Genomic DNA, 22,554 nt, shown 5'->3' with positions numbered 1-22,554 from the left:
CTCCACTTCCCTCCCGCCGGCCATGCCAGCCTCTGGCCCCCAGGGACGGGCGCCCTTTCGCCTAGCTCTCCCAGTTTTCCCGTTTCCCTGAACCACGGAAGCCGGTGCCAAGGGATTTTCATCTCCGCGTTCGAAATCTCCCACCCCCTCCCCTCCTTCCCGTAAACATACATGCTCTCGGGCCCAGAGCTGCTCGCCCCAGCCGCACGGCCAGACTTTGTTAATATTTACAGCGAGTGGCTCCGAAAGCTATTAGCTTCCTTTTCTTGTTAATTGAAAGAGGAGAAAATGGTTGTAACACTTCAAAAGGACTTAAAGCACAGTCTGAGAGACCCGCTGAATGAGGAGGAAGGGAAAAAAGAGAGCCCGTTTAAAATAAAGGAAGAAAGGGAGCCCACACTTCATGCCGGCCCGCGAGGGTGGACTGGGGCTCCCTCTCTGCCCGGCAGACGCCTGGCTTTCCTCCGAGGCTGCTTCATTGCGGCTCATTGTGTACCTTCCGTTTCACTGGGGAGGCTGCCTTAAGGAGAGAAGAAGGGTTCAAAGCACACTTTTGTAATAACGAGGCTCTTTGAAGCTGTCTCTAACGAGGCCCCTGGCCCTTTTGCTCCTGGAACCTACAGGGCCTGGCCTTGCCCAGGGGCTGCTGGGACCTGTGGCCACCAAAACCCAGGCCCTTACTGCCCAGGTAGCAGGCCCAGGTTGGGGGGCATTGGGCTAAAGTCATTCCCAGGCCCCTGCCCTGGGTGTACCCTGGGGGAGAAGGCATTTGGGCCCCAGCCCCCCTGGGGACCACAGGGACAGCCAAAGATGCCATGGTCATGGGAGGGTGGGCGACTTTCTGAATCCTGGTAAACGAGGAGCTGGCAGTCCAGCATTGCCAAGCCTCTGGCCTCTGGGTCAGCCTCCCTGGGCCACTTTTCCCAGAAATAAATGATCCTTCCCTCTGCACCTGCATGTTCAGCTGCTAGCATCGGCCCCACGAGGTTAGTAACCAAACAGTTTTGCCAGGCTCCCTGCGCTCAGATGGGGGCAGACGGGGTGACTCGAGAGGTTTTCGCTCAGGAGCCTACCTTTCAGTTCAGGCTGACAGGTGTCCCCTCCATCAGGAAGTCCCTAGCCTCGCTGGCTCCCCGGGCACCCTGCTTTCCATCAGCCCGGCTTTCTCTGTGCCTGCAGAGCTAGGTGGCTGCCTGGAGCGGGCACGGAGGGGTGTGCGCTCCTGGGTCTGGACAGGCTGTGTTAAAGGGAGGACAGACTGGGCACGGAAGGCGGTCACATGCACCCTGCTTCCTCCCTGGTTCCGCCCCATCAGACCAAACCGGAGCCCTGTTCAGTGCTGGGCCCCACCACAGGCACAGCCATGCTGCAGGACAGAGGACCCTGGGGGGAGTGATGGGGGCCGGAGGCCCTGGGGCAGGGACTGAGGGGCTGTTTGAGGAAGGCAGCATCTCCTGTCCTTGGCTTTCTGGACAGCTGACCTGAAGAAGTAAGACCAACCTGTTCCGGGAGGACCGGGATCTAGAAGGACCAGGAGAAACGTACCAGAAGGGATTCCACTAAGGAAGAAATCAGTAACAGAGATGCCCAATGATGGCCCAGCCCACCACTGACAGGAGGTGCCAGTCTGAGGCTGGAAGACCCCTCGAGGGCAGGGGGGCCGGATGGAGATGACACGTCCGGCAGGACCTGGCCATCCAGGCCTCCTGCCCCGAGACCTGCTCCCACAGCCACTCTGTCACCCCTCTGCTGAACCCCATGTCCATCCTCCGCGGGGCTCCCCCCACCCTGGCCCTGGCACTGTGCACCCTGGGTTCTAATGGTCTTCCCCGCCTTGGCCTGTGAGCTCTTAAGGGCTCAGACAGTGTCAGCCACAGCAACAACAACCCGGCTAACTCGACAGAGTCCTGCAGATGCCCCGTGTGGATGACACAGAGCCCGTATGAAGTCCGAGGCAGGTGAACCCCCCTCACTGAGCCCACGGGCCCTGTTATGACCATTTCGACTTCCCACCTGAGGAAACAGGGACGTTCTGGAGCCCACCCAGGTCATCCATTGGGTCCACTGTGGAGCCCGGGTGTAAACCCACTCATCTTGGTGCTGTGCCCGTGCTCTGTGTCCACACCGGCATTTCCTGGGTGACCAGGGGACAAGTGGGCTGTGCTCACACCAGCGGAGGCTGCGGGCTGTGCGCCCCCCCACGTTCACAGGGCCATGAGCATGCCATTTATTTTTTTCTAATTTATTTATTTATTTGAGAGAGAGAGAGAGAGCGTGCGCACAAGCAGGCATGAGTGGGTGGGGCCCAGGAAGAGGGAGAAGAAGGAAGCAGACTCTGCACTGAGATCGGATCCTATCTCAGGGCTCGATCCCACACCCCAAGACCACAACCTGAGCCAAAACCGACAGTCAGACACTTAACCTACTGAGCCACGCAGGACCCCCTCCAATGAACATACATTAAAGGCCCTGAGAAGTCCTGCTGCAAAGATGGCACTTTTTTTTTTTTGACAGAGAGAGATCACAAGTAGGCAGAGAGGCAGGCAGAGAGAGAGAGAGGAGGAAGCAGGCTCCCTGCTGAGCAGAGAGCCCGATGTGGGACTCGATCCCAGGACCCTGAGATCATGACCTGAGCCGAAGGCAGCTGCTTAACCCACTGAGCCACCCAGGCGCCCAAAGATGGCACTTTAAATCTGCTCCAGCAGTTACCTGGTAACCTCCCAAGATTCACCTGTTCTTCAAAGCACACTCTGGGAGACCCCTCACATGTCCAACGAACCAGTCTCTGGTGAGCGCCTGCTGTGTCCCCAGGAGTGGTCTGTGTCAGGGACATCTGGTGGCTGAGGACAGGTGTGTCCCTGGCTCCTGGCCTCCTAGTATCTGGCTCAGTGCCTGGCATATAGTAGGCACACACATTCAGCACATGAGAGCCGAATGAGAGGGGGAATGGATGGGGTAGGGGAGCGGGGCTGGGGCCACATGTCCTGCCCAGTCTCTGCCCTAAGCTGTCCCAGTACTTCCTCCTCCTCCTCCAGTCCTGGACTCGCTGCCAGCCCCACTGGCCACGCTCAGCCTCAGCCTTCCCCATGATCAGGACGCTGGGGCGGGCTAGAAGCCGCCTGCTCCTGGAAGGCCCACCGTGCCTCCTGGGCAGGCCAGCACTCTCGGCCCCCACCCAGGGCCCCTGCCAGCCACAGCCCCTCTTCCCTTCCCTTACAGCTCCGTGGCTCCGGCCTTGACATTCTAATCACATCCCCCAGCCCTGCCTGGAATACTAATTCTCCCAAGATGAAACCATCCGTGTTTAATTTTTTTTAAAAGCCAGGCGGAAAGACAAGAGAAGGGGAGGCTTCTCTGAGTGGCTGGCCTTGAGGCTGTGCCATGCCACAGGCCACCCCGGAGGGTCAGGGGCCAGGGCGGGGGCCAACCCTACTCAACCCACTAGCCACCCCCGGGACATCCCCTGCCCCTAATATAGGCCAAGGAGGAAGGTGGTCCCACTTTCTGGTGGGTGGGGAGTCGAGAAGGGGCCCAGGCGGGCCTTGTGAGTACAGCAAGGCGTGCTGTCGGCCCCGGTCCTCAGGAGGGGCCCCTTTAATTAAGGGTGGACAGCCACGTGACCTCTCCCCTGTCCACTCTCAGCAAGTGAGGTTTCTGCCCAGCTCCCGTCAGGAGATGGAGCCTGAGGCCTCCCCAGGTGTGGCTGGGGTCAGCCGGGGACAGAGAGAGGCCTCCGTCTGAGAGAAAGGCCAGAGGCCATGAGGCCCAGGAAAGGGGGGCTGGACAGCGGGGACAGGGACGGCGCTTCAGCCCTGGATGACCTTGGACAAGCCCTCCACCACGCTGGGGCCCAGTGGCCACCGTAGGGCACTGGGGTTAGGAGGGCTGTTACCGGAGGACAAGGTGGTCAGTGGCCTGGAGTCAGAGGGGGAGTCGGGCCCCTCAGGCAGCTCCAGCCCCTGTGTTACTGGGGGCCTGCGTGTGAGATCTTGGGGCATCAGTTCCCACACTCCCGAGGTGGGGTGGTGAGGGGCGCGCCCTCAGGCCTGTGGTGAGGACTGCAGGCAGCACAGACGCCCGGCCCTGGCACTCCGCACACCTACAGGAGTTAGCTGTCATTACTGTCGCCCGCGAGACGAGCTCTCTTGTAAAGCTGCTTCCCCCGCCTGCCCTGGGCCCTCGGCCCTCGCACGGGCCCGGCCCTGGGACCCAGGGAAGCTTGGTGCCGCCGCCCCCACAGCATCCCACTTTCACGTCCAAATGTCCCCAGAGGGAAGAATGAAATTCTAACGGTGGGGACATGACAGAACATGAAACATGGTGAAATCAGCCACGTAAATGATGAACTCCGAATCCTAGCCCGGCTCCTTCCGCAGCAGGGTAAATGCTGCTCGATCGCCCTGCAGGGGGGGGCTCTTCGCGGAGACCACGGGACACCCTGCACCCCCTCCCCTGGGCGCTGCGAGTGTCAGCTGCCCCACCCCTACAGGTCCCTCTCTCCTTCTCCCCGTCCTCCCGGCAGGGTCCCCGATACAGACCCCTAACTGACCCAGAGGTCAGAGGCCAGGCCCTGCCTCCAGCAGATACTCCTCTGCTTTGCTTTCTACTCTGAGTGTCCCGTGGAGGTGACTCTGGCCAAGGCCACCGCTGGACTGGTCCCCCATCACTTTCCCCCCCTTAGGTTTTCCCTGGGAACTTGGGTATAGGACAACCGCCCAAACTGCGTGGGGGCAAGACCCACTGCTTTCCCCGGCCCCATTTTTGTCCCCACGACGCCCCTGCCATGGACGGTGGTGGGCCTAATCGGTGGTCAGGGACCAGGCCTGAGGCTGCAGAGCGTCTCCCCTGGCTGGTGGCCGCCCTGCCCACGGCCTCCACGTCCCCCTCCTCCCCAGTCCCCACCCGTTCCTCCCAGCCTCCTGTGAGCACGCCGCTGGTACAGGCAGGGGGACTCCAAGCCCACGTAACCAGTTTGGGCCACCTCCCCTCTGCTGCGGGGGCTGCGACATAAATTATTATCGACCCGAAGCCAGCTGGGGCTGGAGACGAGATGGGGAAATAAAGCACTGGGCTCCATAATTGTGCCCTGCTGCCTGAATTTACTTATTTGTGGCTTTCCTACCCACCGGGAAACGCGACGGTGAATTACTGCCGACTATTAGGCCCCTGGATGGAAAAACACCCTTGGATCCATTTCCCGAGGACAGCCAGGGCCTGGAGGAGCCCCGCGCGCTCAGCCCACGAGCCCTGCTGGGTCTGGTTTGATTCTCCCAGGACCTCTCCTGGGTCGAATCCTGGTCCCACTCCACCCCCTGGAGGGCTGCTTTCCCGTGGTACAGGTGAAGAGACAGGCCCAGAGATGGAGGTCACCACAGGCCCTGGTTTGCCTGGGACCTTCCTGGTTTCCGCACAGACCCTGGGCACACGGGACAGTCAGCCCCCTCACCCCGATCTCGCAGCTGGTAAATAGCAGAGTCAAGGCGGCGCCCTGCTCTTTCTGACCTAGAACCCATGGTTGCTCTCAGCCGACGGGAAAGGCCACCCCCTTCACTGTCACCCACCCAGCATCGTCTTGTTCTGAGGCCCACGGGACTTCAAAAGGCTGTGCCTGCTGTCCCTTCACATCACTCCCCAGCCTGCCGTGGGACCTCCTGGTCACCCGTGGACTCTCACACCCATGGCATCTGGCTGCCTCCGGCCATGGGGAGCCCCAGGAGCTCAGAGGAATGGACCCCGGGGTCCCTGGCCGCATCTCTCTTTCTGGGTGACCCTCTCTCGACAGCCTCCGCTTCTCTCTCCGGGACTCCTGCCCACCAGGTGGGGCCGGCCTCACTCTCCCTCGCTGGTTTCCCCAATACCACCAGTGACTGTAAAGACACCATGATCTAGAGTAGTAACAGAACGGCTGTCTCCACCCACAGAGGGCCTACTGCGTGCGAAGGACTCATGTTCAGTCTCTTCTGTCCGCACAGACTCGTTTCATAGTCTTCGTGGCCTTCCGAGGAAGCATATTGTCCCCACTTCACAGACAAGGCAACTGAAACTCAGAAAGTCCCAGTTTAAGGGCTGGAAGGCCTGAACCACAGGGACAGGTGGTGTTACCAGGCAGATGGTGTACAGCCCCTCTCTGGCGGCCCAGGGCGTGGGACACAGGGCTGGGCCCTGCAGGTAGCTGCCACACAGATGGGGACAGAGGCCCCGGGGCTGGAGTGGAGGTGCAGGGAGCCCCCCGGGGCAGGGAGGACCGTGTGCGGGTACCTGCTGAGGAGCCCCTGAGCTGGGAGCACAGGGACTCGGGCGTCCCACAGCTCGCAGCGGAAGCCTTCTGCTGTCCTGGGTGAGCAGTGGAAGGAGAGGTGGGAGGTGGCTTGTCTCCCAAGAGAGGTGGGCTTATCCGCTCAGGCTCACGTCCATGTCCATCGTGTCGTGTCCCCCGCCCCCGGCCACCAGGAGCCTCTCTTCCCCTGCTGGTGGGTGATCGGCAGCTCCCAGAGCAGCCACGCCCATCCAAGGTCTCTCTGCCTTGGAGGGGCAGAGTGGAGGCTGGGCCCGGCCTCTCTGCCCCCGGGTCCCTGCTGCTCCTCCCTCCCCAGCCCTGCCTGCCCGCTGAGCCTCTTGACGCCCTTCCGTCTCCTGGCTACAGCTCCCCAGTGCCCTGGCCTGGTCCCTTCCCAGAGGAGGCAGCAACCGCTACCAACTCAACTTGGAGGAGTTCCCCAGGGGGCTCAACTTTATTTTTGCCGAGCACTTTGAGTAACAGAGCTCCTGGGACCCTGGGAGGGGGCTGGGGAGTCACTGAAGACCCAGGTGGCCATGGGAGGAGCAGAGGAGGAGGCCGGGGCAGGCAGGCGGCGATGGAGGCCATGGCAAATGGTGGACCTCCCCGGCAAGCAGAACCCTCCCGCTGGCTGCCAGGGAGGCCTGGACTCCCCTGCCCACACGACCCGGCTTTCTCCCACGACTCCCTGGCACCAGAAGTGAGGAGCTAAGCCTTCATCCGCCCTTGCCGGCCCTCTTTTGGCTTCCAGAACAGCCCAAGGAAAGTGTGCAGTGGATTGCCATAGTGCGGAGAAAGCCTTGCTGGGCCACGTGTCCAGCCTTCCTTCCAGCCGCCCACATCCAGGCTGGCTGGACACCGTGTCCGTCCCACCAGCCGCTGTCACCTCGGGGCATCCGTGGCAGCACCTGGCAGCCTGGGACCTGGGTCCCCCACCTCCCAGCCTGAGCTCCAGCAAGGGGTGGTGAAGGTTGGCGCGGGGGTGTGTGTGTCTGGCGTGACCCTGCCTGTCCTCGTTCCCAAGCACATGACCTGCTGGATGGGAGCCAGACACACCCCGAGGGCCCCTCCCTTGGCCTGGGCCCTTCCCCGTTGCCCTAAGTAGGAGCCCTGAAAAAAACAAGGGCGCAGGCTCTGGGGGTGCTGGGAGGCCTGGGTAGTGAGATCTGTAACGTGGCAACTCCCCACCCTGATCTGCCCCCATAGTCCCTCCCCAGGCAGCAGAAGCAGCCTCCCCCATGTGGGAGGGGCAGCAGCAGGCTGAGTCCTCTTCTGTGTTCCTGGGGGCTCTGGGTATGGAGATGGGGTGGGGGCCCCAGGGAGTCAGGAGGGCGGGCTCCGTCGGTTTCCTGGCCCACAAGCCCTGTGCAGGTGCGCTTCTGCGAGGCCCGCAAATCTCGGCCTCACTTAACGGCACCATCATTTATGTTAATGCCTTTGTGGTCCACATTTGGGTGCAGGTGAAATATGGCCCCGCATCGTTTACGGGTGGGAATGTTAATTGCGCGCCGCTGGCGGAGGACAGATATGCATTTGGGGGGTGTAGATCACTATGGCAGCCGCCCCGGGAGGTGGCGGAGTGGCCGCCGCATGGACAGAGGCAGCCCAGGAGGGTGGTGGACCGACGGCGGGGCCCGGGGTCGTGAAGGGCGAGGAAGGGGTCCGGGGTGAGCCAGGCACCCTGTATTAGGACCGGATGTGTTCCAGGGAGGCGACAGCCAGGAGATGGGGGTGTGGGGACAGGAGCGGGAGGTGGCCCTGCCACGGAGGAGAGTGGATGGCGTCAGCCCCCACAGGCTCAGGGAAGGGCTGGCAGGCTCCTTCCTGCTGCTGTCCCTCCTGGGGGCGGCAGAAGTCAGCAGGCAGGCGGGGGATGAGGTTGCAAGTCCCACCCGGGCTCCTTTGCTGCCTGGAGACCTGGACATGTCATAGCGCTCTCGGTGCTGTCACCTGTACTATGGGGAGGATCTCCCTCCCTTTCTTTTTTCCCTAAACGTGGATTGAATGTGTACAGTCTGATTCCTAAAGCGTGAGCAGCAGTCGGTAGGCAGAGAAAGGGCTGACTCCGTGCAGGTGCCAGGAGAAGGCGACGTCAAAGCGGGGGTGCAGTCAGCTGGGGTCGCAAGAGAAAGGGGCCTAGACTTCATCCGAGGGCCATGGGGTTCCACAGGGGACATGGGGGGGCGGGTTTGGCTGGAGAGTAGAAAGCGGGGGGAGGGGAGGTCTGGGGCCCCAACAGGAATGTTCTCTCCTCTGAGCGGGAGGTGGCCACAGGGCATGAAATTCCCCAAGCTGACACCACCCCCCCCACCCCCCCACCCCCCCCCCCACCCCCCCCGTACCTTATCCCTCCACAGAAGAGCAAATAACAAGGGAAGCTTCCCGGTGGCACTGCCCGGGGGCCTGGGGCAGGATGACCAGCTCTTCATTCCCCAGCCCAGCCCTGGGGGCTCCCAGCCAGACCCATGTCCAAACGCACGCCCCCCAGTGCTCTGGGGGAAGGGGAGCAAAGAAGGGAGGCTGGTCCCGCCAGACAAGGCCACTTGGCCATCGGGTGGGGGTACCCAGGCCCCCTCCCTCGTGGGGCCGGGTGAGTGGCAGCCCCCAGAGGAGCCCACCTTCATTGGCCCCAGAGCTTTATCTACTTCACGTCCCTTATTCCTCCCCACATCCCGACCGACAAGGGGTGCAGTCATTCCCCCACTGAGCAAACTAAGGGCCCCGGATGTTCGGAAACTGACCTAAGCTGGTCGTGCCTGGCAAGATGCGAGCTGTGTTTGGAATCTGGGCCTTTCTGCCAGCAGAGCCCACCGAACCCTAGCCCAGAACTAAGCTTCCACCTGCAACAGGCCCAGCCCAAGTGGCTGGTGGCCAGGGGAACCCTCAGGACGGTCTGTGCACTACTGTCCCTTCTTCCCAAAGCAGCCACACAGCATCCAAGGAGGCTCCCCCAGGGCTCCCCCTGGGCTATGGCTGGTGGTAGACCCGGCGGGGGTGGGGGTGGGGGTTGCAGGGGACCGACTTGAAGATTTATGAGCTGGGTTAAAATTTAATTTGGGTGGAAGAGCCCCACCGTCCGAACTAGCTGTCCCAGACAAATGGTCTAGGCCCTGATGGCTCCCGCCCACAAGCCCCGTGGTTGGGCCTGGCCCTGGTGCCATCCTTCCCCTAACCGTCTCTCCCCGGAAGGCAGGCCACCGCCCGCAGAGAAATCATAGCGCCAAATTTGATCTGGGGTGGGAGCAGCGGGCGCTGGGCTTTGTTTGCACTTCAGCTCGAAATTGAACAGGACAGAATTGGCTTTGGGCGAGAACTGCCTCTGCCGGGTGTCCCTGAGTGCCCAGGGACAGCATTGCTTCCAGAAGAGCCTCACCGCGCCCACCAGCTCCCAGCTGCCCTGTCTCTGGGCCCCGGAACTACCCCCCGCCACCGTGGGCAACCCTGTGTCCTCCTGGCTGACTCCCTCCCTTCCGAGTGGCCCTGTCATGGTTCTCACCCCACCACCACATGTTGGGGCCCTCCTAGGTGCTCTCCTGAGTAAGCAATGTGCACCCATTTTACAGATATGAAAAGTGAGGCTCAGACAGATGAGGAAACTGCCCAAGAGCTCTATAGAGGTCAGCAGGGCCGACCCAAGCACAGATGCTTTGAGCCGGAGCTCACAGCCCTCTCACTGCCGCCTGCAACTTCTGCCACCCACCCTCCAGCTCCTCCTGTCTAGGGTGCGCGCGTGCGCGCGCGCACACACACACACACACACACAAACACATGCTGCCACTGGCATGAATCCAGGCTCAGAAATAGCCATGTCACCTTCGGAGGCTGAGTCCCTTTGTCCCAGGGAGGAGGCTGAGGGCGCGGGAGGGAGGCTGCAGTCCTCTCCGGTTGTGGAAGGCACCTGTGCTCGTGCACACGCGTTCCTGTCCACGCCCACAGCCACCCCCAGCCACACGCACACACTCACATGTGCACAAACGCCAACAGGTACAGGCAGGATGGGGAGAGACAAGCACCAGATGCCCCCTCTGGAGGGTCTCCCCCCTCGCCCAGCCTCCTGAGGGAGCAGTAAAAGGCCTGAACCCAGCACCTCTGCCCTCCAGCTCTACAGTGAGACTCCCGCCAAGTGACCCACAGCAATGCCCCGGGGCCACTCTGCTCTGAAGAGTGGGTTGTTGCCAACCCCTGGCCAACAGTGGACCCTTAGCTGGGGCTGCCCAGCACCCTGGCACGGAGAACTAAAAGCACGGTGTCAGAGGGGGACCGCATACCCCTGGGGGCCTCTTTTACCCTTGAGTCACCCTCACCCCGCCCCCAGCAATCTGGGCTCCTTTCGTCAGATCCCCTGGGACCGGGGAGCCTGGATTTGGCCTCCCTCCCAAGTGCTGCAGCCGTCCACACCCTCTTCTCCAGTCTGGGCTGGGTGACCCGGCGTCCCCTTGCTTGGAGACGCCGCTCTGTCCCTTGCAAGGGCTGAGCTCATCCTCCCAGTGCTGAAGGCTCACGAGGGTGGAAGGCTTCGTGTGTCAACATATTTGCATGATAACAGGGTCTGGGCTGGGGATGTGAACAGCCCTGTGAGGAGCCAGGCTCTGCTTCTCCCAGCCCCACACACTGCGCCCCTGGCGGGTGCCAATGAGCGTCTGACTCACCCTTGACCTTTGCAGCCCCAGTCTTGGGGCTTCGGTGGGGAGGCCTGGGGAGCTCCCTGTCCCACACACACACACTGGCAGAAGGGCCTAGAAATAGTCCTCCCCACAGTGCCTCCCGCGCCCGGCTGTGACCGGTGTGGGCATCTGGCGGCAACCTCTCATTATTTACTTATGTATTTATTTATTTATTCCCACCTCGTCCTAGAGGATTTGCGGCAGCTTACAGAAATACAACCTCATAAGAGGGGATCGAGAGAGGGAATTTGGTGGGGTGGAAAATGCCAGGCTCTGAAGCAGGTAGGCTTGGGTTCAAATCCTACTCTTTATTTATTATTTTTTAAAGACTTTATTTACTTATTTGATTTAGACACAGCGAGAGAAGGAACGCAAGCAGGGGGAGTGGGAGAGGGAGAAGCAGGCTTCAGCTGAGCAGGGAGCTGGACGCGGGGCTCGATCCCAGGATTCTGGGATCGTGACTTGAGCCGAAGGCAGACGCTTAACCGACTGAGCCACCCAGGCGCCCCTACTCTTTACTTACTTTTGATGCGAGGTCACTTCGCCTCTGGGCCTCGGCTCCCTCACCTGTCAGCTGGGATACCAATGCCTGTCCAGTGGGTTGTTAACAGGATAAGGTGGCAAAATGCCAGGGAAACAGACAGCACATGGGAGCTCTTGCGTCATTGAGAGAGGATAAAGGCAAAGAGGTTGGGGCGGGGACAGACGGGGGTGGTGGGCACGCGTGGCCTGTCTCTGAGTGCTTGTGCTTTCTGGGACCTGGTGAAGTCTGAGCTGAGGGAGGAAGGCCTGGCTGGGGGTGGGGGGGTCTTCACCTTCTCCAGTGCCCAAGTCCAGGAATCTCCCCCGATTCCTCTCAAAGCGGAAGCCCCTGAGTGACACCCCAAGCCCCCAACCGCCCCGCATGGGGTACCCAGAGCCACACGGTGGAGCAGAGCTGAGATCTGGGGTTCCAGGCCAGGGACTTCACCGTTCCCTCTAGTGCCCACATCCAGAGGTGGGGCCTTTAGCCACTGGCCCCTGAGTCTTACCTAAATCTGAACCTCACTTTGGCCTTGGGCTCTGATGTTCATGGGCTTCTTTAACTCCACAGGACCAGGCTCTTGGTCGCAGCCTGGCCTTTCAGTCACTTGGCCCTGCTCCCTACCGTCCTCTGGCCCCAATGATCACCTCAGCCTGAGCTGAGCCTGGCCTGGCTTCCTCCAGCCATCACCTGCTCCCGGCCATCCACGCTGTTTTCCTAAATAATCTCCCTCCCGGGGTCAGGGAGGGGGTCCAGGCCTGGCAGCCAGGAGGGGCTTGGAGAGATGGGCCCGGCTCCCCTCCTCCACCACAGACTGGCCAGGCTCTGCTGGGGTGAACACTGCAAGCAGAGATCCCCAACCGATCCTGCCCAACCCCAGGCCCTCTGCTCCGGCCTGGGACACCTAGGAGCTCACACTTCATAATGCTTCTGGGAGGTGGGAATGGCTGTGCATGGCCGGTTTGTGGACACAGCTGTGGGGACCACACGGCTGTTAGGACACACCACAAGGAAAGCTGTGCCCAGGAGAGAGCCTGGAGTCCAGGGAGATGCAGAACTCCCCACCACTGAGCCCCTAGCTCCTCTGAGTAGCTCCTAGAACTGTGGCCTCAGTCTTCCCGTCGGTGAGTTGGGGAGAATGGGCCCTGCGCCTCTTTCTGGCTTCTCAGCTGTTCGAGGAGGAGGCAGAGAGGGAGAGGCACAGGCCTGTTCAGCTTGGCTTGGGACCTTGAGATCAGGGGTGCCCAGCTGCCAACCCCCGCCTGGGAACGGGCTTTGGCCACTCCCTGTCCTGTTGCGCCTTCCAAGTGGCAAAGCAGGTGGGAGGCCCACACGAACACCAGGCACGGTCCAGCCTCCAGGACCACAGTGCTGTGATGTCCCTGAGCGTGCCCAAGAAGCAGGACACCCCAGACTCACGGATTCATGGCAGCTGATTGGAGAAGAATGACCAAGTGTAGGCCTTAAGTAGACAAAATAAGGTTGCTGCGGGGACGGGAGGAGTGTCGGGGAGCCGGCAAGGTCTCCCCTGCAGCCTCTGTGCTGTGACCGGACTGATGAGCCCACCGTGCTCCCCGACTGCCCTCCTCTGGGGGTTCTGCTTTCAGTCGGGGCCGTGGGGCCACACCCGGCACTGCAAGCCGGCCTGGAGTCCCCCTCCCCGATTCTGCTTCCTATTGGCCTGCTGCCAGTTTACGAATGTGCGTCAGTAGTGTAGGTGTGACAGCCACACTCTGGCCCCTCCCTGCCTTTGAACGTGCTGCCCCCCCACCCCGTCTTCTCATGCCCGACTGCCTCCCAGGCCTGGCCTCGGTTTTGTCCCCGCTCAGAACTCTCCCCTTCCTGCACCAGATGGCTGAGCGCTCGTACCGGTCTGTCTCCTCCTTAAGCACAACCTCCCGCAGGGCAGAGCCGGCCTGTCTGACCCGGAGGCCCCCACCAAAGCGGGCAGAGCCCCTGTGATCACAAAGCGGCACGTGCGCTGGAGGGCTTTTCAGGTAGGAGCACAGAGAGGTTGGGGGGCCTGCCGACTCCCTCATCCCCAACACGGTCACCTGCAAATCCTTTCAGGACAACTTCTGTCCATGTGTGGCTCCCACCCTGCCCCAGGCACGCCCACTCCTGCTGTTACACCCCAGACCCATCCAGCTTCCCCCTGAGAACAGAGCTGGGCTCTGGCCCAGCCTGCAGGAGACCCCCATCTCCCCCCGCCACCACTGCCCCCCGGCCACAGCTGGCCTCGGCCTGTCGTCCCCTCCTCACAGGGGTCTCCCTCCCTGCCGTCACCGATCTGAAACCGTCTTTCGGCTTTACCCTCCGTCTGTCTCCCCAGCTCCAGGGTGCCGTCGCTGAGGGCAGAGCCCCAGTTGTCCCTTCACAGCCAGGTCCCCCTGTCCAGAAGATGCGGCCAGGGCACCTGGAAGCTCCCAGCTCGGGAAGCAGTTGTAGGATGATCAACTGAGGACTCTCCCGGCCGGCTGGGAGCCGAGAAGCAGCTGCACAGCCCAGTGGCTCTCCGGCCAGCAGGAACCGCGTGCCCTGGCCGTGCCGCGGTGGGTCGGGCAGTCAGTCCTGCGGCCGCCCTGTGGGACCCCGTGGGGCGCCACTGCCCCCCCAGACAGCTGCCCCTCCTGGGCATCCCTGCGTGGCTGCCAAGGGAGGCCGGAGCGGAATAACCAGATTAGCCTAAGCGGCTCCTCTTGTTTCCTGGCATAATTGGATTGAGGCCATGTTTCGGCGCAGCTGCATTTAATATCGTGATTCCGAGGACGCGTCCCCCTCAGAGAGTATCGGCCAACACAAGCGGATGGGACGAGGAGGGGCTTTGGGATGGAGAAGGGGCCGAAGCCGGCGGGGGTGGGGGGTGTCCTCACGTCTCTGACCTGTGCCCATCTCCTGGGCAGCAGTGTCCTTCCGGCACGAGGCACAACCCGTTCTTCCAGCATCCGTGGGCTGGGCAGTGCCTGGGTCTTGAGGGGAGGGAGGGACCATCACTGGGCACTGCCCGGAGGGTGCTAACGTGAGGACTGCAGGCAGGACTGGGGGGCAGGCCCCTCCCAGACGCAACATGGCATCACCCAGACCTGGGGGTGCGTCCCTGGGACCCCAGCAGAGGGCAGACTGGGGGAGGGAGGCCAGGTGCGGCCCACAGAGGCTCCTCCGGCTTTAGGCCACAGTCCTTCGCACAGTCTAAACACGTATGCCGTTGCCATGATCGGGGCCAGAATGGTCTCGAAGCTTTACCCACCACCTTGGGGAGGCCTCAAGTCGGCTGAGCGGCAGCCTTCTGGAGTCCCTGGGCAGCTGGAGGCCCCGGCCAGCCCTGGGTTGTGGGGGTCCTGCCTCAGGAAGGTTGTCCCAATGCTAGGTGACTACAAATGACCAAGAGTGATACCAGCTGGAGCCCTGGCACCCAGTGTCTCTAGAGACCAAGGGAGCGAGGTGGGTGTGGGCATGTCCCTGTGCCTGTCTGTGAACACATGCCCCCATCGGTGGCTGTGTCCGTCCCTGCCTGGGCTGAGCGTGTATGTGTGTGTGTTGAAAGCTAGAAGGCCAGGAGCCTCCGTGCCGCCCACCTTCCTATCTGCAGCCTGAACCCCGGCCGTGTCTCTGCAAATTCCCAACAACACCTGGATCCCAAGGCCGGGCGGGTGGGCCTTTAGAGACGAAGAAGGGAAAAGAAGGAACAGGGCCCAGCCGGGGAGGGGGGCTGGCAGGGCAGCCCCGTCACAAGGTCCTCGGTTCCCAGGCACGGCCGCAAACCTGCCCGAATTCGGACGCTCATGGCTGCTCACGGGGGTTCCTGTTGGGCAGGTGAAGTGCTCGGTCCGCTGCTGCTCGTGCTGTCCAGGTGCCCCTCCCAGAGGCTCACGCCCTGCTCCTAAGACCTCATGGCAGCTTCTGCCCTGTCGGCCAAGGGCCCAGCAGGGCTGGAGAGTCACCCTGGGGTCAAGAGCCCTGGCCAGGGGTCTCTGGACCCCTCCTCCGGGCCCATCCCCCTCCCCCACTGCCGTGCCCCGCGGCTGGAGGGCCTGGCGACAGCTCCCATCCATCATTCAGCCCTATTTTTAGGAGGTGAGAACCCAACTGTGAAAATTCACGCGGTGCGGCTCCCTCCCATATGTGCGGAAGTCTTAGCCCCAGGCCGAGGAGATGAGCATGGGCCAAGCATGAGGATAGGGACCGTGGAGGGGGAAGCTGAACAGGAGGGGCCCCGCCGGCTGGGTGGCTTGTGGCTGGCAGCGGGCACCTGGCAGAGGGCCGGGGGCAGCCCTGCTGAGCTGTGGGAGACAGTGGCACCAGGCCTGGCCCAACCCCCCCACCCTGGGCAGCCCACCATGGGAGTCTGGAGCCTGGCTCCCGCCTTAGCTCCATTGGTAACAAGCCTTGGCCAGCTCCTTGGGCTTCGGAGTGGGCTGAACCTCACAGTACATCTTGCCTCTTGCCTCCCAAGTTCTTTTCTACCTCTTAGAAGGGCTGGCAGATAAAATAAAGGGACGCACTTACTGGTATATTTCAGACAAGCAACAAATACTTTTTTGGTGTATAAGTAAGTCCTAAAGATCACATGGGTTATACTTATGCTACAAGAATGATTGGTTATTTCTCCTTGATATCCCAATGTAATTGGACATCCAGTCTTTTGTGCAAATTGGCCCCCCTCTTTCCTTGGAGCAAGTCTCTTGCCACCTCCCTGCCTCGGCCGGTGTGCCTGCAGAAGTGGAAGAGGCCAGCAGGTGTTTGCTCTGTCAGAGCCTCTTCCCTGGGAGCCAAGCCACCCTCACCACCTGAACACAGACAGGGAGGGCCCCGGACGCCTGGGTGGCTCGGTCGGGTAAGCGTCTGCCTTCAGCTCAGGTTGTGATCCCAGGGGCCTGGGATGGAGTCCCGCATCGGGCTCCCTGCTCTGCGGGGAGCCTGTCTCTCCCTCTGCTTCTACCTCCCTCTCTCTCTAGAGCTCTTCTCTCATCTCATGAATAAATAAAGAAAATCCTTAAAAAAAAAAAAAAAAAAAGGAAGGTTCCCCTCCCCATCTTCCCAGCTGTATGACCTTGGGCGATTTCATTTGACTCTCAGCTGCCTCCTCTGGAAAATGCGGTTAACAGTTGCGCTGACTGCACAAGGCCGTGTGGGAATTAAATGAGCTGATAGTGTCTGCAAGCTCAGAGTGACTCCAAAGACAGCTGTCTGTGGACTCTTAGTGCCAGCACAGGGCCCAGCACAGAGGAAACGCTCATTCATTCTTTTACCCGGAGCATATGGCCCACCTGTGCTCTGCCAGGCCCTACTCTGGGCCCTGGAGACAGATAGGGGATCAGAGTGCTCGGCCACTAGGGGCACCTGGGGAGCTTCTAGGCCTGTCCTGTCCTGTCCTGTCCCACCCTGGGAGCTGCTACAGCAGGCCGCAGTGGGGGGCATCTTTGGACGCTGGAGGTGGGAAGCCTGGAGGCCCTACTGCGGGGGAAGGCGGCTTGCAGAGGGGCCGCGGAGCCTTGCTGACGAAGTAGAAATCTGCAGGGTGGGTGGAGAAGGAAGCAGGCTGCATGAGCGTGGCTTATTCAGGAGGCACAGGGAGAGTGGGGGACAGGCGACTGGGTCAGACCTGAGGAGGTCACTGAGGTCAGGGGTGGAGGCCCTCTGTAGTCTCACCAGGGCCTCAGCGCCTCGGAGGTGACTGGTAGGATCTGTGTTTTAGGGAGATGCCTCTGTGGCCAGGAGACACCCGTGAGGAAGCAGGGAAAGGAGTGAGAACAGCGAGTAGGACCTCTGGGTGCAGCCTCCAGCTGCCCTGCTGCCCAGGGCTGGGTTCCAGGCCCCCCTTCCCCTCCTCGGGAACAGGGCTAAATTGCCTCTTCCAATCAGTGTGGAAGGGGGAGAGAATCCAGCGCCCCCCAGAGCAGGAGCCGCAGGGGCAGAGGATCTAACCAGCCTCTGCCGAAGCCGGGGCTCTGGCGGCTTACTCAGCCTGAGCCTCACGTACACCATCTAGAAAGTGAGCACAATCGTGGATTGTGACTGGGGCCCTCCCAAACGAGGTCTTCAAAGTGCCAGACTTGCGACAGCAGCCTGGGACTGGTTCAGACCCAGGAGGGTCTCCAGGGGCAGGGCGGGTTCTGCCAGTGCCGGGGGTGGGGGCTCATCAGGAGGGTAGGGCCCAGCCCAGGACACAGAGTGGAGCACGATTTCTGGGGAGGGCCTCCTAAGCCACCCCGTGGGCCAGCCTCGCCTCCCATCATCTCTGAGTACAAGAATCCTAGAGAAATGAAAGTGCTTCCTGGGGCCATAGTGGAGACCAGGCTGCCCTAAGGTCAGGACCTTCTGGTCCTCGTGCCCTTTCTCACTCAGGCAAGTGGCTGGGGCAGTCTTGGACCCTATGCCTCCCTTTTCAGCTCTAGGGGACTCAGGAACCCAGCTGATTTGATGGGGAGGTAACCCCTGGGCCCCAGCATGGCATCTCCCTTGACCGTGCAGGAGGCTCCCAGGTGGGAAGGGGGATGTTCTGGATCCCAAAGTGAGGCCAGAGAGCACGGGGGCACCCACAGCCTTCCCCATCCCAAGTTCCGGGAACTTGGGAGTGATTTGATTCAATACCCACAGGGCAATTTAATGATGTCTGGCTCCTGGGAGAAAGGGGGTCCGAGCATCTGGGTACACAGGGAGGGCACAGGTCCTACCTTGAGGACAGCCCGGCACAGGAATGTGAGAAGGACCGCAGCAGCGTGCGTGCGGAGACGGAGGCTGGGGCACAGAGGTGACGTTAGAGTGGCTTGTCCACTCCTATTTGCTGTGTGACCCTGGCCAGAAACTCAGCTTCTCTGAGCTTACATCCTCCTCTACAACATGAGGACAAGTCTTCTCTCCCAGGGATTGCTCTGAGAGTCACATGGGATCCTGCAGGGCAGGGACACACAGCTAGGGCTCAGCACAGAGAGCTGCCATTTACATGGGGCGCCCGGGTGGCTTGGTGTGTGCCTTTGGTTCAGGTCACGATCTCAGGGTCCTGGGCTTGAGCCCCGCGTCAGGCTCAGTGGGGAGTCTGCTTCTCCCTCTCCTTCTGCCCCCCCCCCCTCGCCGGGCTTGTGCTCTCTCTCGATCTCTCTCTCTCTCAAATAAAAGAAAGGAAGGAAGGGAGGAGGGAAGGAACCTGCCGTTACAGACCTAGAGGTGAGAGCACAGGGATCAGGAAAGTTCTCCCAGCGCTGGAGCCTCAAAGGATGCATGGGAGTGGAGGAGGTAGAAGAGGTAAAGAATGGCCCTCGTTAACTTAACCCTCACCAACTCAGTTCTGGGGCCTTGGGAAAGTCCTTCCTGAGTGCCTCAGTTTCTCCATCATAAAAGGAGACCGTTGCCCTATACCGGCTTCCTGTCTCCTTGTGAATTCTAGATGACTCTTCCTTGGGGTGAGGCAGGACTGGAGTGGGAGGGGGTATCCCCCCAATATCCCTCTGACTAGCTGGGCAGACAGGTCACCCCAAGTATAGTCGTTATGGGAATGTGGGGCTCCCCTCTTTCTGGTGCCTGGACCTCCAAGGCCCTCCCATTGGTCAGAGCCCCAGCGCCCCTCCCCTCTCTGACTCTCAGTCCAGCCAGCCCTCCGACCCCAGAGCCCAGAGACGGCCTGACCAGACCCAGGTCCCCGCTGTGGCTCTGGCCCCTGCAAGGTTCGGGGGCCTTCGGGGGTTCCCCTCCCTGAGTCTCCTGGGCTTCCCCACGGGAAGCTGCAGTGTTTACCCTGCCGAGGCCCAGCTTTTACTCCCTGAGGAGTGTGTTTGGGAGGCGAGAACCCACGCGCACACACACACTCACACACCATCTGATGCGCCAGACCACACAGGCTCACAGCCCAGCCGCAGATGTGCACCCCCAATGCCGTCTCGGGGCTGCCTCGTATACCTGGGGCACGGCTGGCCGGGCACAGCTGCTAATTTAGCACTAATAAGTTAATAGGCACCCCATAGGACCTCGATTAATCCTCCCCAAGCTTCCCTGTTCTGTCCATCTGACAGATGCCCAAACTGAGGCTCTAGGCGTCTGAATAACCCAGCCACAGCAGAAGCCAGAAAGTGGCAAGTAGGGTTCAAAGGCGGACCTCTGGGACCTCTGGGACCCCTGGTCCAGGTTGCCTCTGAAAGGAGTGAGGGCGGGTGGAGGGACGGTGGGCATCCGCAGAGACCACGAGACAGGGGCCCCGCAGGTCCCAACCAGACGCCATCGGCAGACAACAGGTGCTCAACATCAGGTAGGCCAGGGGTCTACGCAAGGGACCCATGAACCCTCAGAAATCTGCAGTGAGGGGCGGGGGGAAGTCTCTGGCCCCCTCCCCAGACTCCCTATTGTGGCCGAGGATCCTGGAGCAGATAGAAGGGCTCAGAGTCAGCCGCAGCCCGCCACCTCTGCCTCAGGCTGACCACAGGCGGCGTTCTAGCCCCTTCTGGGCCCTAAAACCCTTCATAAAATGGGGCAGTTGGGACACATTGCGGGGGCTCGCCTTGAGAATCTGATCCACTTCCTGGAAAATATGAACCGTCCCAGACGTTTACATGGGAGTCCTGGGGTTCACAGACCCTACGAAGACCAGGTGAGAGGGCCACACATGGGGTGAAGCTGTGACAGGAAGCAAGGAAGACACAAACCCCAAATTCTGGGAACAGTTACCTCTTCCTGTGCTCCCAAGGCTCAGAATCTTATTTCATCCTCAGAACAACCCTATAACCAGGGCAGGGTGAGGTACTCTCTATTACCCTCATCTTATGCCTGTGGAGACCTAGGCACAGAGAGGTTAAGTGACATGCCCAGGGCCACACAGCAGGAAGTGACGCAGCCGGTATTTTGACCCAGCAGTCGGGGCATTTGACTGCTGGGCTTAATTTGCGTGGTGGATTCAGTGCGCGTGGTTTCTCGTTCTGCTCTGTAACTTACAGGGACACCACGTATATGTTTTCACATTTGTCTGAAGTTTTGTGATTCTTTTCGTTAAAAACAAAAGAGCTGGATCAGCTGATTGGGATTTCTGCACTTTGGCTTCTAAAACCTGCATCCCCCATGGGCCCTGCCTGCATGCCCCCGACAGGCTGCTGTCCCTCTGCCTGACTCCTGGGGACCTGACCTGTGCCATGGCGGTAGGTCAGGATGTCAGAATGAAGCAAGGCCTCGACAAGCCCTAGCCCTGCCTCCTCTGGCTGCCAGCCGGGCAGGGCCGGGTGGGTTAGGAGTTCAGCCGTCGATCGGGCTCACATCATCTTGTCTGCCGGGAGGATTTAGTGCGAGGCAGTCGGTCAATAGCGCGTTTGTTTTGTTATTGACCCGTCCGTGCAGCACGGAAGCCGCCTGGCCCCCTTGGAAGCCCAGACCTGGAGGTGCCGCCGGGCAGGATGGGCAGCTTCTTGAGGGCCCCGCCCAGGCCTCCTGCCGGTCCCAGCCCCTGCACACAGCCTGGCCGGCCTGGGGGAGTCCTTATTCAGGTCCCCCCCGAAAGATCTATGTCCCCCAGAGTCTTAGGTCCCACTTGATCCTCGGGCTCCCTCTTGACAGAGGGCAGCACCACTCGTGAAAACACCACAGCCGCTTCACAAATGGGGAAACTGAGGCCCGGAGAGGGGAAGTGACGTGAGCCGTAGCGGGAGGAGCAGGCATTTCCAGGAGCAGACTCCCTGGCTGGGGATAGGCTCCAGGTTGGCCCCAGGCTGGCCCCAGGCCTGTCCCCGAGCAAGTGGCCGCCTGGGAACCTGGTGAGGGGACTCTTTCCTTGGCCTCAGCCCGGCCCCGGACCCCAGCCACAGGTTGTGGGGAAAGGTAGACACCCTCGACTTTCCCTCACTTGTTCACGCAGCACAGATTGCCAGAGAGCCACTCTGCGCCAGGCCCCGGGAATCCCGGCGTCTTGGGGGCACCGGCACAGCCCTGCACTGGGTGGAAAATGAAGGGGGCTCCCTGAGAGAGGCCGTGCTGATGGGGAGCTCAGAGGGGCTGCAGGGCTGCTTCGGGCTGGGGTCTGGATGAACAGAGTTTTGAGAGAGCAGAAAGGCTCCGCCAGCGGAGGGTCCAGCAGGGACAAAGACAGGTGCGCAGGGGAACGTGAAGAGATGAGTGCGGCCACCGTGGCAAATGCAAAGGTTTGAGGAACTGGATGGACTGTGCCTTTGGAGCAATGAAGAGAGCCAGCCCCCTCCGGTTCACTTAACCGAGCTCTGGAAGACGTGGACCCCTGAGCACCAGCTTCCCCAGCGGCGTCCCAGATGTCCCAGACCAGAGCGCACCAGACGGTCCCGCCTCGCTCCTCCTTCCTCCTCTCCACCCCTCCCCCACCCCATTCCAAAATGAGAAAGAGCGAAAAAACTATTATTGTTCACGCCTCATCTCCCACCAAAGTTATTAAATTTCATTCCACGAACAAATAAATCCATTTTTATTGCAGCGGGAGGAGCGGGCAGCCGTTTGCTGTTTTACCTTTTTTATTTTTCAAAGTCCTGTTAAATCTGCCCCGATCAGCTGGGCGGCCCTCTGGGCCCCAGCAGGCCTGCCCGGGTTAGAACCCTGTTCGCTGCTCCTGCCCCCCCCCCCCAGGGGCAGCGGGTGCGGCGGGAACACGCCCCACCTGCCGCGTGGGGCTCGCCTGGGCAAGGGGGGCTTCCCACTGCCTGCCGGGAGGGTGGGGGAAGCTGCCTGCCAGCCTCCTGTTTGTCTAGCGTTTCTAGTTTCCCAAACACTCCGCGCACAACCCTTCCCCAGGCCCAGCCCAGCGGTTGGTGGCGGTTGGTGGCGGCTGCACTTCACAGGAGAGCTGGCACGGGCTCTGGGAGGCAGGCTTGGGGACTTGCCGGAGGCCTGGAGAAGCCTCCCGCCCCTCTCCTCAGTGGCAGGGAACAGGCCTGGCCCCTCCTGTTGGGGGGTGGAGGGGCTCTGATCACCAGTCAGGGTCACCTTGCTGAGGCCCCCCATGGGCTGTGTGACCCCAGCACACCGCCTGGCCTCTGAGGTCCTGAGCTGCCACATCTGTCCGAGGGATGGATGTGATGGTCACAGTGTCTCTGTCCTGGGAGGACCGAGATGCAGGCAGAGCTCAGCACCGAGCTTGCTGCCACCTTCCCCAG

The 22,554-nt window shown here is 61.3% G+C and overlaps 2 protein-coding genes across 2 annotated transcripts in view; one reads left to right on the top strand and one right to left on the bottom strand.

Annotated features, from left to right (window-relative positions):
- Positions 1-22,554, top strand: part of MACROD1 (mono-ADP ribosylhydrolase 1) — a 141,533-nt gene that overhangs the window by 56,677 nt on the left and 62,302 nt on the right.
- Positions 1-22,554, bottom strand: part of FLRT1 (fibronectin leucine rich transmembrane protein 1) — a 72,899-nt gene that overhangs the window by 20,432 nt on the left and 29,913 nt on the right. The gene's annotated exons all lie outside the window — the stretch shown is intronic.

The sequence above is a fragment of the Mustela erminea genome, chromosome 9, assembly GCF_009829155.1.
Source record: "Mustela erminea isolate mMusErm1 chromosome 9, mMusErm1.Pri, whole genome shotgun sequence".
Classification (NCBI taxonomy): Eukaryota; Metazoa; Chordata; class Mammalia; order Carnivora; family Mustelidae; genus Mustela; species Mustela erminea.
The sequence above is the reverse complement of the archived record's forward strand: the minus strand, read 5'-3'. Positions and strand labels throughout refer to the sequence as shown.